The sequence below is a fragment of the Bidens hawaiensis genome, unplaced genomic scaffold (genome assembly GCF_021521415.1).
Source record: "Bidens hawaiensis isolate Kalapana, Puna unplaced genomic scaffold, B.hawaiensis_p1.1 tig00000055_1, whole genome shotgun sequence".
NCBI lineage: Eukaryota > Viridiplantae > Streptophyta > Magnoliopsida > Asterales > Asteraceae > Bidens > Bidens hawaiensis.
The window spans coordinates 4737545-4752713 of record NW_027491016.1 but is presented as its reverse complement, the minus strand read 5'-3'; the positions used below and the strand labels follow the sequence as shown (position 1 = coordinate 4752713).

The window sequence follows — 15169 nt, the reverse complement described above, 5'->3', positions numbered from 1 at the left end:
TTCCTCCTCTCTCTCCTCTCCACCGCCGCAGATCTCACTTCCGACCGAGCTGCCCTCCTCTCCCTCCGCCACGCCGTCGCCGGCCGCACCCTCCTCTGGCCCACCACCCAACCCACCCCCTGCAACTGGTCCGGCGTACAATGCGACCCAACCCTCCACTGCGTCACCGCCCTCCACCTCCCCGGCAACTCCCTCTCCGGCCAACTCCCCGCCGGAATATTCTCCAACCTCACCCGCCTCAAAACCCTAAGCCTCCGCTTCAACTCACTCACCGGTTCACTCTCGTCCGACTTGTCCTCATGTACGGAGCTACGCAACCTTTATTTACAAGACAATCAGTTCTCCGGCGCCGTGCCGGACTTTATTTTCGGGTTACGTGACCTTGTGAGGCTAAACTTTGCTGGGAATAACTTCTCGGGTCAGATTTCAACCGGGTTTGGTAATTTGACCCGGTTGAGGACTTTGTATTTGGAGGAGAATAGTTTCTCCGGTCAGTTACCGGATTTGGAGAACCCGAATTTGGATCAGTTTAATGTCTCGTTTAATAACGTGAACGGGTCGATTCCGAAATCGCTTAGGGCGAAACCGAAGGAGGCGTTTACTGGGACCGGGCTTTGCGGGAGTCCCCTTGCGAGAGTGTGTCCGAAGGAGGACGTCGACGTCCCGCCAGCGATTTCGGTGGATTTAAATAGGAATAAGAAGAAGGGTAGTGATTTGTCGGGTGGGGCGATTGCGGGGATTGTGATTGCTTCGGTTTTAGGGCTTGCGGTTGTTTTGTGGTTGTTGGTTTTCGTTTGTCGAAAGAGGAAGAGTCAGAAGACGAGCTCGGTTGAAATCGGTGGAGGAACGGCGAAGCTCAATGACGCGGAGAATTTAGGGGAAAAGCCGTTGACTGGGACGGGAACAGGGAATGGGAGTAATGGGTTTTCGGTGGCGGCAGCGGCTGCGGCGGCAATGTCGACGCAGTCTTCCGCGAATGGTGGTGGTGTTGGGAATAAGAAGCTTGTGTTTTTCAGGACGTCGTCTAGTGTGTTTGATTTGGAGGATTTGTTGAGGGCTTCGGCGGAGGTTTTGGGGAAAGGGACGTTTGGGACAGCGTACAAGGCGGTGTTGGAGGGCGGGATGATGGTGGCGGTGAAGAGGTCGAAGGATGTGACGGTGTCAGAGATGGAGTTTAAGGAGAAGATTTGAGTTTGTTGGGGCGATGGATCATCAGAATCTGGTTCCGCTTAGAGCTTATTATTATAACAAAGAGGAGAAGCTGCTTGTGTATGATTATATGCCAATGGGAAGCCTTTCTGCACTTCTTCATGGTTTGGTTTCTTGTCCCTTGTTTTTAAGTTTTGCAGCTATTATACTTTAGAAGTGTAAAGTTTTCAATTTAATTGTCTTTTTTGTGTAATTTGGTTAACAAATAGGTTATGAAAACATCGAAAGTGTAAACGAACTGTAAGCGTTTGCTATTTTTTAAACCTTGCGCGCCACATTTATGCAAAACAACCATTTTGCATCGTTTAGTTTATTAGTGTTGGTGAGTTAAAGCAGCTTGTCAGAAGATTTGAATTTTTGTAGTTACGTAATTACATTTACGCAGATAGTTCTAATTTGTTTTTTGAGGAACTTACAGTTGCAACTTCATTCTTTGTTATAACCTGCATTGTTCGTTTAACGTCTTTTAACACAATAAGAATGATTTACATGTCAAGGAAGTGCTTTTTCTTTTGAGATATAAATGGAAAAATTAGCCTAAAACTTTTTAAAAATAAGAAAATGTCAAATATGCTGATTAAAATATAATGATTAATTTAGACAGTTTATGCATTATGAATAAGTTTTGGTAACCACTTCACTTGTTTCGTTTTAATCTATTTTACTTGTTTGACCCGTTAGAGATGAATAATAAATAACCTGAATTGACCTGACTATCTTTTATGGTTAGTAGCATTATTGCTGTTAATTTAAAAAAATATTTTTTGATTATTATTGTTGATTCTTCCAGGGAACAAAGGAGGCGGCAGGACACCACTGAGCTGGGAAATCCGGTCAGCCATTGCTCTCGGAGTTGCCCGAGGCATCGAGTATCTACACAGTCACGGTGACAATGCCTCGCACGGGAACATCAAATCATCTAATGTACTCTTAACCAAATCACTAGAGGCCTGTGTTTCTGACTTTGGTTTAGCCCCTCTCGTGGGCCTGCCCTCAACCCCAAACCGAGTGGCCGGGTACCGTGCACCAGAGGTCACTGACCCTCGCAGAGTCTCACAAAAGGCTGATGTTTACAGCTTTGGGGTATTAGTACTGGAGCTTCTAACTGGAAAGGCCCCGACACACGCCCTTCTAAATGAAGAAGGGGTTGACCTCCCGAGATGGGTGCAGTCGACGGTCAAAGAAGAGTGGACTTCTGAGGTGTTTGACCTCGAGTTGCTAAGGTACCAGAATGTCGAGGAGGAAATGGTGGAACTTTTGCAGCTGGCTATCGATTGTGCGGCTCAGTACCCTGACAAGCGGCCCACAATGTCAGAGGTGGTGAGGCTGATTGATGAGCTGCGTGGTGCTTCTCTGATGAGAGGGATGGATAACGGTTTGGATGCCGATCATGTCCATGGGGTAGAATCAGGCTGAGTGTTGGTGAGGTGAACGATAACGTAGTTGAATTGTTGTGTTAGTTGGATTTGTAGTAGTCATGGTGGTGTAATTATGATTATGATTGCTTTTTTATTATTTGCTTTTCGCGAAGACTGTTAAGTGGATATGAGATATTGTGTTTGATTTATGCTGTGTGTTAATTGTCTCTTCTGGTTAACATAAAGATATGTATGGGTTTTGATTACCAAAAACAACTAATTACTTTAAAGGTAGGTAGTTACTATTAATGAGAATATATTGCTAAAAGAGTGTTTGTGTTGGTTAAAAAGAGTGAAAGATGTTGCTGACAGGGAGTTGCTGTCGAAGGCGCAATTACCTTCGATGGAATAACTTGCCAACGATGACAAATTGTTACTGCTAGAAAGACTTATCGCTGATAGTATAATAAGCTATTGATGTTTAGTTACCTCTAAGGAAGATACTTCGTCTTGATAAAATAACTTGGTGATGATAACGATTTGTCTAGTCACTGCTAAAGGCAACTTGCTACTCTAGTGCAAGTTACTACTGATGATAGGAATGAGCTCTGTATCGATACCCGGAACCACTTGCTCATCCGTGGTAACTTATCACTCATGAAGATGATAGTGGAACTTGCCACTGATGGAAAGTTACCACATACTTGGCCACCGATGAAGAGTTGGTGTTGAATCAACCTTCCGCTGACGAAGAGTTTTTGCTGGGCAACTTACATTGACGAAGTGCTTCATTTCGAAGTTGTTACAAGCAATTGTTAGATGACAAGATATGTACACCTCTTTGAGTGTTCTTTAAACTATGATTTAAAGATTCCATTTAGTTTTATAAATCTTATAAGTTCTTCAAACTAATGAAACTTTATAAATATTTTAAAACTACTGAATTCTATTAAACATTTTAACAGCAAAAGATTACATAGAAAACATATATCACAAAACTTGCGTTTAACTCCATAAGATATAACAAATACGTTATGATCATTTTGTACCATCATCTAACTTAATTATATGATATGCATGACATCAATATAACGTTAAAACCTAGTGTACACGTGTACTTGGATTTATTGATTATTTTGTGATACCAAAGGATTATATATCAATGATAACATTGTTGTGTTGTTTTGTCTTGGGCGTATAGATCCAACACTTCGGAGCTAGACTTGAATAGTCTAGTCATGACTCCGTGTTAGTCATTTGGGACCATAACCCTTCGAGGTATGTAGCATGGGCTATGCATTTCACCTTTGGTTTTCATAAATCTGAACGAGCCCATCACTATATGTAACATGACATCTTAGGCTTCTTACGAAAAGACCCCTTTTACCAATGAACACCGAGACGCTACTCTAGTGATTTTTGGTAGGAAAATTGAATTTTAATAATTCCAACTTTATGTTATTGGCCGATAGTAATCCCAACTTTGTTTATTCCCACCAGTGGTCCCAAATTTAAAAAAGTTGGCTCTCAATGATCCACCGTTAAAAAAAACCTGATGGCGTTAAGTTTTTTCCGAATTTCAAACTGATTTTTGAGGGCTTTTGATCGAAAGAAGGATATGAGTCGATTGATGTAAAACTTAGCTTGAAACGATACTCCAAAACTTAGCTTGAAACGATACTCCAAGCAGCTTAATTTTGTCAATTTGAAGTTCAAACACCCGATTTGAAGCACTAATCAAGCCATCTCAAGCATCATTTCAAGCTAAATTTTACGTTAATCGACTCGTATCCTCCTTCCGATCAAAAGTCCTAAAATTTCGGTTTGAAATTCAAAAAAACTTAACGCCGTTAGGTTTTTTTTAACGGAGAACCATTGAGAGCCAATTTTTTTAAATTTGAACCACTATGGTGGGAATAAACAAAATTGAAATTATCATCGGCCAATTACAAAAAGTTGAGATTATTAAAATCCAATTTTCCTTTTTGGTATGGAAATTGAAATAAAATTATGAAAGTCCTGCTTGACTTTTGTTAGTCTCTAGCTCCAAATCTACAAACCAAGAATTCAAGATAAAATAATATTTTATTGTCACGCTTTGTGTACTGTAATAATAATAGTTGTTTTTTTCCCTAATTGCCACCGCAACTCTCGAGGCTTATAAACTAAACAGGAAGTTTTGGAATCTTCGATAATCTTGACTTTTGAGTTAAAGCCTTAAAGGTGAAAAAGAATTATTGGCTTAAAATGGACCTGCCCGTGAGTTTCTCCAACAGACTGCCGGTTTTGAGGACCATTTCCGCCTCCCGGCCCGATCATCCCGCTAGGCCTAACATTTTTAATTTTTTGTTAACATATAGTTTAAACATGTTGAACGTTTGAAAGAAAAACTTTTTTCGTGAGATTCATTTTGAGATAGATTACTAACTTTCAGTATCTTGTTTTTTCGTTGTTCAAAATATGACATGTATATGTACAAAAGAGGGATTTAAAAGGCGACTTGCTTGCTTATAGACTACTAAGGTACAGTTTCTGTTTTCGTTTACTTAATGAGTGGGTTAAATAACATGCTTTAAGTGTTTAATATTGTGGGTTTTAGTTTTTTATATCTATCGAATACGATTACTTTGATTGGTTTTATGATTTTAGGTGCTTGAAGCTTAAAGTAACTAATTTGGAGCATTCAATATGATAAAGAATCAAGTTATGGATGAAAGGAAGCAACTGGGGGGTTAGAACGTCGCACAAGCATCAAGAATATGGAAAACAGAGATTTGAGTATTGGGTGCAGAGCTTACAGCAGATGGGCGCAGCTTATGGTGGAGTCTGTCTTATGGGAACCGTAACGCAGAACCAGTCTGTCGTAAGGTCATATGGTCCCTACCATAAGCTACATGGCCTTGCCGTAGCTTACGCTTGCCAGACGAGGAAATTCGATTTTTAGCGTTTTTCTTCCGTTTTAAACCCTGGGTCGATAAATCTTCATACCCTAGCCACCAAGGACGATTTTAGGGCTTTGATTTATCATCTAAACACCTTTTAATCACTAATTCTTCCATGGTTTCAAGATTCCACTCAAGAATTAAAGGATTCATGATGCAAAGGCAACACTAAAAACCACTTATAACCACTTCATGCGTATGGTTTGCATATGAACTAGTTATTGTATGAACTTTACTAGTATTGGGACTAGGTCTTAATTAATCTTTTGGTTCAAAGAATCTATATGTTTCATTAAATTTGTTAAACAGTTGTTTTTCTAGGATTTACGTTTATCATCAATTATTTGGTTTGTGTTCATCAACATTTATGACTAAGTTCTTATTGTTATTGAGCTGCTTATCATTATTATTGATAGATGCTAGGTTTTATGTTAACAAACTGGAAATTAGGTAGACCGTTTTCAACTGTATCAATTCGTCGGATTAGGTTATGTGAATCATCATTACCAAACTAATGTGTCTGTTAATTGTTTGCCTATTCTACTAAACGAATTATGTCTATGTGATTCCTCAATTGGTATAAGATTGATCATTCAGTTCATTGCATTACCTGAACCTGAAGTGTTGTCATTGTTTGCTCTAATAGTTTACAACCGAATCAAATCATAAATTGCTTAACATCGTTTGTCCACTTAGTATAAATAATTAGTAAGCAATTGATCTTAATAGCACTTCTAATGATTACTCATGGAGACGAACTTACTTACCCATGATAGTTATAGGTATTTAAGTCTTATAAATACTTGCTTTTGATTAGAGCACGACATCTACATCATTACTCATATTCCGTTACTTCATAGTACGAATTCTATTTTTCGTTTACTCATAGTATTTATTCTATTCCATTTTATGTTCGTGTCTGCCACTTTGTAGTGCGGATCTTTCATTATCGTTTAGCTAAAGACTGAGTTCTCTTTATATGCTATTGTTATGTTTTATATTGATTTTTGTAGCATGCAATAGACTATATATTTTATACTCGTTATTGCATGTTCCGTTAATAAAATTTTCATTGCATGCAGATTATTTACATGTCCTTAGCTTTTGTATTCTGTCACCCGAGCATGTCTAAAATTCCATATGGCGTCAACGACATGCACTTATCATAACAATACGTAATAAAAGTTCATGGCATCTCTAGTTTATATAACGCTTTGTCCCCTAGAGGCATATATATCGATCTTAGCTCTGAGTTTGCGTTTGTTGTGTGGAGATGGAATGACGGGTACACGCTATACTTATCGTCTCATAGGTGCATGCACTAGCTAGCTGTGTACCAATATGTTATGTGTAGGCTCATGCGTGCTTCCCTCTCACGTGACTTTATTTCCAATTATATGTAGTCATGTGGTTTAATGTGTGTATATGTTCTAATATGCTTCTGTATGTGTTTGATTATGTTCTGACCAACTCAGATATGCTCAGTATTTGTTTTAGTTTAAAGTTTGGTTTCGAGTTGAATCAAAGTTCCTAGGTTTATTTTCTTCCGTCCGTCTTTACATGTAGTATTGTTCTTTCTGTTGTTGTACATTTTTTTTTGCTCAACTGTACTTTCCTTGTTGTGTTTTTGCTATCTATTAATAGGTAATCCAGGAAATCAAGGGAACTGGTGAGAAAGAGAGAGTAATTAAATTCAAGATTTTAAAGAGTGTTCTTTTTAGTTTATTTCATTAAATGTAATTTAACTTAGGCTTCTTAGGATTTCATTTTGATATCAGTAATAGGGTCACATCAGTCTGCTCCGGGTTAGGGTGTTAAAATTATGCAAATTATAATGAAATGAATAAGTGTTCTACCATTTACTATTTCATCTTATTATCATGTTGTAAGGCTCTCTGAATCATCTTATGCTTGGCATGGATACGTGTGCAGGAAAACACATGGTTTCTTTTTATCCACTTTATCAATTGATCCAAAATACGATACGAAGATTCTAACCTTTAACACCCTATGATTGTTTGGTTTCTAAAGTTATTTTCAAATGAACCCTTGGTTTTCAAGAAAGGAAATAATCATCACAAAATTTATACAGGTGAGGCGTGTGTGCTATAGTGTTTGAAGAAGTTACAACCATGTAACACTGGATACATTATGATAACAAAACATGAGCAATCTTCCTATTTCTCTCAAAACATCAAGAGGTATCGTATCTTTCTTACTCAACTCTTTTATATTATTTGTGTTCCAAATGCTCACTCCTTTGTTATCATCAACAAAACCCTCAAGTTTTTCATGAACTCAATAATCTTTCAAGCTATTTGAATCTCATTCCTCCATCCCCGAATCACCCTCACAACAATTTGTTTTGTTGCTACAACGAGTATAGAGACAATGAAGGTATGGCGGTCCAAAAGTATGATACTAACAGAGCTTCCTAACCTGCTAAGATGAAAGAAACACGACCGGGGAATCAGTGATGTGATACAAGAGGTGATAAGATAGTAAGTATGAAGAGATAGTAGAGAGAAATAGGATGAGTGAGAATGAATGTTACCTTTGGGTGAAGTCCTCCTTTTATAGGCATCCCGGAAGCTTCTTTGGGGAAGCTTAAGCTTCTTAAAGGGAAATAGTCAGCTCCCCTTTTAACACATGCATGCAAGTAATACCATTTTAGTGTAACTTGTTTTATGCTTTATGGCGGGTTTCAGCATTATGTCACATCAGATGTGACTTTTCTGAGGTTTATTGTAACGAGGAGCTTCCCTGATCAACCCAGAAGCTTTGGTGAGAAAGCTTCGAGCTTCGTGATCTAGAAGCTTATGCTTGCTACTTCTTAACTTCTAGGCTTCCCTGGCTTATGGGTGGGTAAGGGTACCCACACCATTATGTTTCAATTAGATAGATCCTAGTTTAGTGTAAATGAAAACATAGTGTGAAACATTATTGTGATAGGTTTGTTGTCTTTTGGTGTGCTAGAGACTAAAGTGTATAAGGTTAATTGTGTTAAGGTGACTTTCTACGTTCGCACTTTTAAATGGCTTTATTTGTTTTCACACCGAGATACGCGTTGTATGAAATGTTCAACAATTATTGTGAAAAGCACAAAACTTGCATGCATCACACTTGCTTGTTGGCTTGGATAATGGACGATGAGGAAGAAAGTTGTGCTTAACCTCCTCGGTTGCCAATATCTCTTGTGGAGTCTTGGTCAACACAGTGAAGACCACTGATGCGTGCGTTTGAGTTGTATGAAAAGTTAGTTTTTCAAAAGAGTTTTGTTTCACACAAAGTCAAGTTTTAAATTTATAAAATGATTTTTATCTTAACTAAACCACACACAAATAGGCAAGTGTACCTACCGTATATGTAGTATAGTATAGGTAAGAACCAAGTATCGATCCACAGTCACAATTGTTTGATTTTTACTACTAAATTGTTGTATTCATTTTAATCAGAAGTAAACACCATGTAAGGCCCCGACCCAGGTGCCCTACTTTCTCGCTGGTTGGATTTACTCATTCACAAATTCATAAAATCAGAGTTAATTAAAACATTTCGCAGAATTAAAAGTCATTCATTCATACATATCATAAATGTCTTGTCTTAAATTATCATAACATAACATAAATCTTAATCATAAAATATAAACGACACGAGTGTCTTCTTCATAGCGATGCCAGTCTTCTTCTATTGCCACGTGTCCTCATCAAGCAACTTGTCTCATTCTACTCGCCTGCGTGCATACTAAAAGTCAGCTACGCTGAGTGAGTTCTAGTTAATTAACATGCATTACATTCACTTACTTACCAATACTGTCCGAAGATACGTATTGATACTTACTCGTTCGTCTTATCATTCAATCATACATACATACATACATGCATGCATGCATTCATACTTTCATACTTCTTACTGACAACATACATCGGATACTATAAAGATCCGGTCCTCACTTACCTTGGATATTATAAGGGTCCAGCCCTACATACCTCGGAATTAATAAGGATCCGGTGTCCTACATACCTTGGATCTCCTCAGAGTCCAGTCCCTATTTGCCTTGGATATTATAAGGGTCCAGTTCCCTACATACCTCGGTTATTATTAGGGCCCGGTGCCCTCTAACATACTATATCATTCTAACTTCGTTACATTTTCTTTCTAATTCCTTCAATCATAACCAATATAACAATACATGCATACTAGTTAAACAATCCATATCATTCACATTCATACGCAAACATATATCTAATATACACTTACCATTTAACTTAAGTGTATAAATCTAAACACATCGTAGTATGCACACAGCCCCGAAAACATAACACATAAAAGGGGCTAGAACTCACCTGGATCCTGTTACGTTCACCGTTAATAGTAATTCCCTTCTTCAACTGTGCCCGACTAACTGTTAATAACACACACGTATTCGCCTCTATATTTGTTTGATCTTTATTCTCTAATAAATAACGGGGTTAACTATTAAGTTAACCGAACCAACATGTATTCATTTTTAACCGTTCATATTAGTTTAATATACTTTAAATCCTTATCTATTAATATTATTTATCTATATTATTGTTTTCGTTAAAAATCAGATTAAGAATCAATGAACCAAATTCGTATGTGAGGATTGGTGCTTGTATGAACAAAATAATCAAAGTAACAATTGTAAATGATGAATACAGAGATTTATATGAGGAAAAGCCCTTGGTAACTAGTATCCCACCGGCACAAAAACGTCGGGTAGTGAAAACTATCACTACCAAGTATATTAAACTCAAAAGAATTACAAGTGATGGAATCGAGGCTGATCGTGATTACAGTGAGTTTTTGCTAAGAGTTCTAAGTGTGTTCGTGTGTTCTCTGTGATCAGCCAAGTTTCAATATATAAATACAAAAATAATAACGTAAACTAACTAATTCCTACAAATCCAGCCACGTTTATTTACTTTTCTTCATGACCGTTCACGAACATGGACGAGCTGGATGGACCTGGTAAAATATGCTCTCCGTAAAAGTAGGAATTCCAATAAGCACATGTTATACCTGCAAAAAATAGATTAGAATGTAACTGAAATTGACTGTTGAGGATCCTTGAACCTCTGAGGATCCTCTGTCCTGCTGACAGTTGCTAATGATACTTGAATTTCGAGGATCAAAGATCCTGGTCCCAACAATTGCCCCCAAACATGATAGGTGTGAAAAGGGGAACAGCTGTTATGTTTATCCCGAGAAAAGTGCATCGTAACCGTCGATTAAAGATAGATGTGACCGTCGCCTGCCACCAAATAATTACGCCTACTTAATAGATTCAAACCCTTATATTTTCCTTCTTCATCGGATTATAAGCGTAGTTCCGGCATAACCACCAGGTATCCTCCTTTCTTTTTTCTATTATCTCCTGTATCTTTCTCATCCTTCTATCACGATGCCTAGAAGAGACCAGAAAGCTTCCTTTAGCTCGAGTCCTAAGGATATTACTTCCGTGCTCCAGACGCAACATCTTCTTAAAGATCCAGCTTCCGAGATCTGCAAATTCACCAACGAAGAGACCCAGAGAATCTCCAAACGCTTCCCCCGAAGGAACGGTGTTTAGAGCGTACGACTCCCGATTAAGGTGCGATTGTGTTTCCTCTGACTGGGTTTGTTTTCCGGCACTCCCATTCCTTCTCGGCCTCTCGTATCTGTTTCCCGACCTTACTACTACCTTCTTTTCCTTCACCAGTCTTAGCTATATTCAAGCTACGCCGATGATGTGGAGGACTTTGCATACCTTTGAGAGACTGATTGCAGAGAAGGATCTCGACTTCAATCTTCCAGCCCTTTCTTACTTGTACAGCCTCGTAACTCACGGTTCTAGCAGATTTCTCTTCAAGAGTAAACCCTTCCAGCCTTTGCCGATCAACAAGACTACTCATAAAGACCAAAGCTGGAAGAACCAGTTCTTTTTCGTTTTAAGAGACAGTATCTCCAAAGGGAATTCCTTACCGTCTCGCTAGATCCTAAAGGGTAGGATAGTGGATCCAGAGGATAGGTGATGCTCGTTCTATCAATTGGCTAACTGTGGGTTTGTTGTTTTTTGTGCAGTATCCAATTTTTCTGATCTTGCTGCTGACCCGGAAGGTATTGAAAAGGCAAAGGTGTTCCTGTTTCTAGATCCTTTTGATAGGACCTTCAAAGTTATCATTGAAGAAGCAGAGGATTCATACGAGAAGACCGCCAGTTCCTTGGAAACAATGTCAAGTAAGTTAGAATCCTGTAAGTTTACTAAATAAGAAAAGATAACAGATAATAACTTAACTTTTTTCGGGCAGGTGCACAGAAGTCCTCATCCAAGCCGTCTGGGTCAGTTCCAGTTGGAGGATGTTGACAGCCTGATCTCTTCTCGCTCATCTGAGAAGAAACCCATGAGAAGTTCCAGCCTTGCACCTCCAAAAGCTATGACTACCCATTCCAAAGCCATCCTGAAAAGAAAAAGAGATCCTGACGTGGAGATCCACAGTGCCCAGCATGTCTTTGATCAGCTCTCAGAGGTAAGGATCCTTTATCCTTAGTCATAAATTTTTCAGTTGTATCTTTAACTTGTAACTTTCTTGCAGGCGGTGGCCAGTTTCAAGGCTTTGTACGACGAAAACAGGGCCAACACAGAGAAGGAAATTGACAAGTATCGTGCCGGGATATCCTTAAAGGACAAGCTGATCATGGAGTTGCAGACTGAAAAGGGCACCCTGGATGAAAAGCTGACTCTTGCTGACATCCAAGCTCAGGACAAGTGGTTGAGGTCACCGAACAGGCCAAGGTGTGGGCAAGTAAGGCGGTGCTCACAGCCAGGATCAAGATGGCTGTTGAGGCTGATAATCCTAACTTCGATAGGTCCACTTGGAATGTGGCTATGTGGGAGAAGGCATTGGTTGGCTTTGGTGAAGAGAGCGAGGATGCAAGAGCTGAGAAGAGGACCGAAGATGCTGGCACAAGCGGGATCAAGGATGACGCATTAGAGGTCAAGGAGGCGGGTGATGGTGAAGGTGATGTGGCTAAGGAGTAGCTGGTGCAATGGGCGATGATGGATATTAAGACAAGGCCGGAGCCCATTTTTTTTTATGATGTTTTAATGGTTTTTGTTTATGGTTTGTATGGACAATGGTAGTGGCAATCCTTAGGATATGTGATCCATAAGACAATTTTCAAAGGTGGTTAGGGTTTAGGGATCCTTAGCTTTATGGGGATGAAGCCTTAACCGCCTTTGTCTTTTAAATTTCTGCGTGAACTTTGATGTAGTTTGATTCGGGTGGATGGTCCACGTTTTGCTGGTGAAGCCCGGATCGCCTTTTTATCTTGCATATTATAATATAGCTCTTTTGATTCCTGCTTTATAACCTGTGTCACTAGGATAGAGGATTCTCAATCCTTGGAACTTTTTTCTTTAAGATAATTTCCTATCAAAACAAATCATCAAAAAATGATATAATAGTTAGAAAAGCTGGATTAAATTCCAACTATCTTGGGGACAAGCCCAACAAATCGTGGGGACGAGCCCAATAAATCGTGGGGACAAGCCCAATAAGACGTAGGGACAAGCCCAATAAGACGTGGGGACAAACCCAATAAAACGTGGGGACAAGCCCAATAAATACGAGCGACGAGCCGATCCTTGGCGTTGGCCCAATTGTACGCGGTGACGAGCCTAACCCGGCATTGACCTTAACTTGTGTATATGGTACGTCTACCATATAATTCGTAGGATCCAAGATATAATTTTTAGCCATGACATTGTCAGCCACGTATAGTGCACTGGTCCCACAGCCTCCAATTATACCCGGATAATCGTGCGCTCCAGGCGAGGGTGTAGAAACCCTAATTCGGGAGATAAGGTGAAGACCTTATAAACCTGGCGACAAGGCCAATTAAACTTAGGAGAGAGTTGGCCAACCCGTTTTTTCCACTTGAGGGCCCTATTGCTCGGCATTTCTGCAACTTGACACATTTGACAAAACAAGAATATAATGTGAAAATATAAACATAAAGTAAAATTTTACCAAGTATCGGACTGAAGCAATTGATTAGGATCCAGGATCCTGATCAACAAAAATACTTTTTTAGATGGATTGCATTCCAAGCCTTTGGGAGCATGTCACCTTCCATATTCATCAAACGATATGCCCCCTTTCCTACTTCGACTTCAATTAGATATGGACCCTCCCATTTGGGTGCCAGCTTTCCGTCGGCAAGATTAGTTGTGTTTTGGAACGCCTTTCGAAGGACTAAGTCTCCAAGTTCAAATATTCTAATTCTGATATTCTTGTTGTATACGCCAGCCATCTTTTGTTGGTAGGCTGCCATCCTAAAACTTGCTTGATCTCTGAGTTCTTCCACAGTATCTAGATCTTGGACAAGATTCTTGTCATTTGTCTAAGGGTCATGGATGCTTGTTCTGGCTGTTGGGTAGACCGTTTCAGTGGGGATCACTGCCTCAGCTCCAAAGACTAATGAGAACAGTGTCTGCCCTGTGGCATTCTTTGGAGTTGTCCTATTTGCCCAGATCACATAGGGTAGTTCCTCAGCCCATTTGCCTTTCTTTGCTCCAAGCTTTTTCTTCAGGTTGTTGATGATGACTTTGTTGCTTGATTCTGCTTGGCCGTTTGCTTGTAGATGGACTGGTGTTGAAGTGATCATTTTGATTCCCCAGTTGTCACAAAAGTTAGTAGTTCTTTTCCCAATAAATTGGGAACCGTTATCACAAATAATTTCAGAAGGACTTCCAAATCTAGTTATAATGTTACATTTGATAAAGGATATAACTTCCTTTTCCCTGACTTGAGGGAAGGCCTCAGCTTCAATCCATTTAGAGAAATAGTCTGTCATTGCTAACATGAAGACTTTTCCTCCTGGAGCTGTGGGGAGTTTACCCACTATGTCCATTCCCCATTTCATGAATGGCCATGAAGAGACAATAGGATATAAGGGTTCTGCCGTTTATTGCAGAATGTTGTCGTGCCTCTGACAAGCATCACACTTCCTACAATATTCCATAGCATCCTTCTTCATTGTAGGCCAGAAGTATCCGGTTCTTAGAATCCTTGAGAATAATGCTCTGCCCCCTGTATGGTTGCCACAATCTCCTTCATGGAAATCCTTCAGTACTTCTTGGATCTCGGATCCTTCGATGCACCTCAAATATGGACCTGCAAGGGATTTCTTATATAGCATATTATGTACAATAGTGTATTGTGATATCTTGGCCCTAAAAGCTTTGGGGTTCTCTTCTTTTGGGATTTCTCCATCTTGAATATACTTCATTATCGGAAGGATCCGGGATGAATGATCGAGTGAACGATCCTTAGGATCCGTGTCCTGGCTCCCATCTATTTCCATTGCTTGGCATTCCTCAATTGCAGGGGATAGGATGTGGATGATAGGAATTTTTATGTTTTCTGGGAGCTTCAAAACTGAAGCCAGGTTTGCTAAGGCGTCGGCCCCAGCATTTTCTTCTCTTGGTACCTGCATAATGGTACAATAATCGAAGGATCCTGCTAGATCCTTTACTATATCTAAATATTTAATTAATTTCTCACCTTTGACTGCATATGAGTCATTAAAGTGATTAGCAATTAATAAAGAGTCTACAAAAATTTGAAGATACTTGATTTTCATACCTTTGGC

General features: G+C 39.4%; 1 pseudogene across 1 annotated transcript; it reads left to right on the top strand.

The window, feature by feature from the left end:
• On the top strand, positions 1-2778 carry LOC143553466 (putative inactive receptor kinase At1g48480 pseudogene; annotated as a pseudogene). Its single transcript, XR_013138838.1, has 2 exons — positions 1-1313; positions 2000-2778. The product of XR_013138838.1 is annotated as a putative inactive receptor kinase At1g48480 pseudogene (transcript).
• The last annotated feature ends 12391 nt before the right edge of the window (positions 2779-15169 follow it).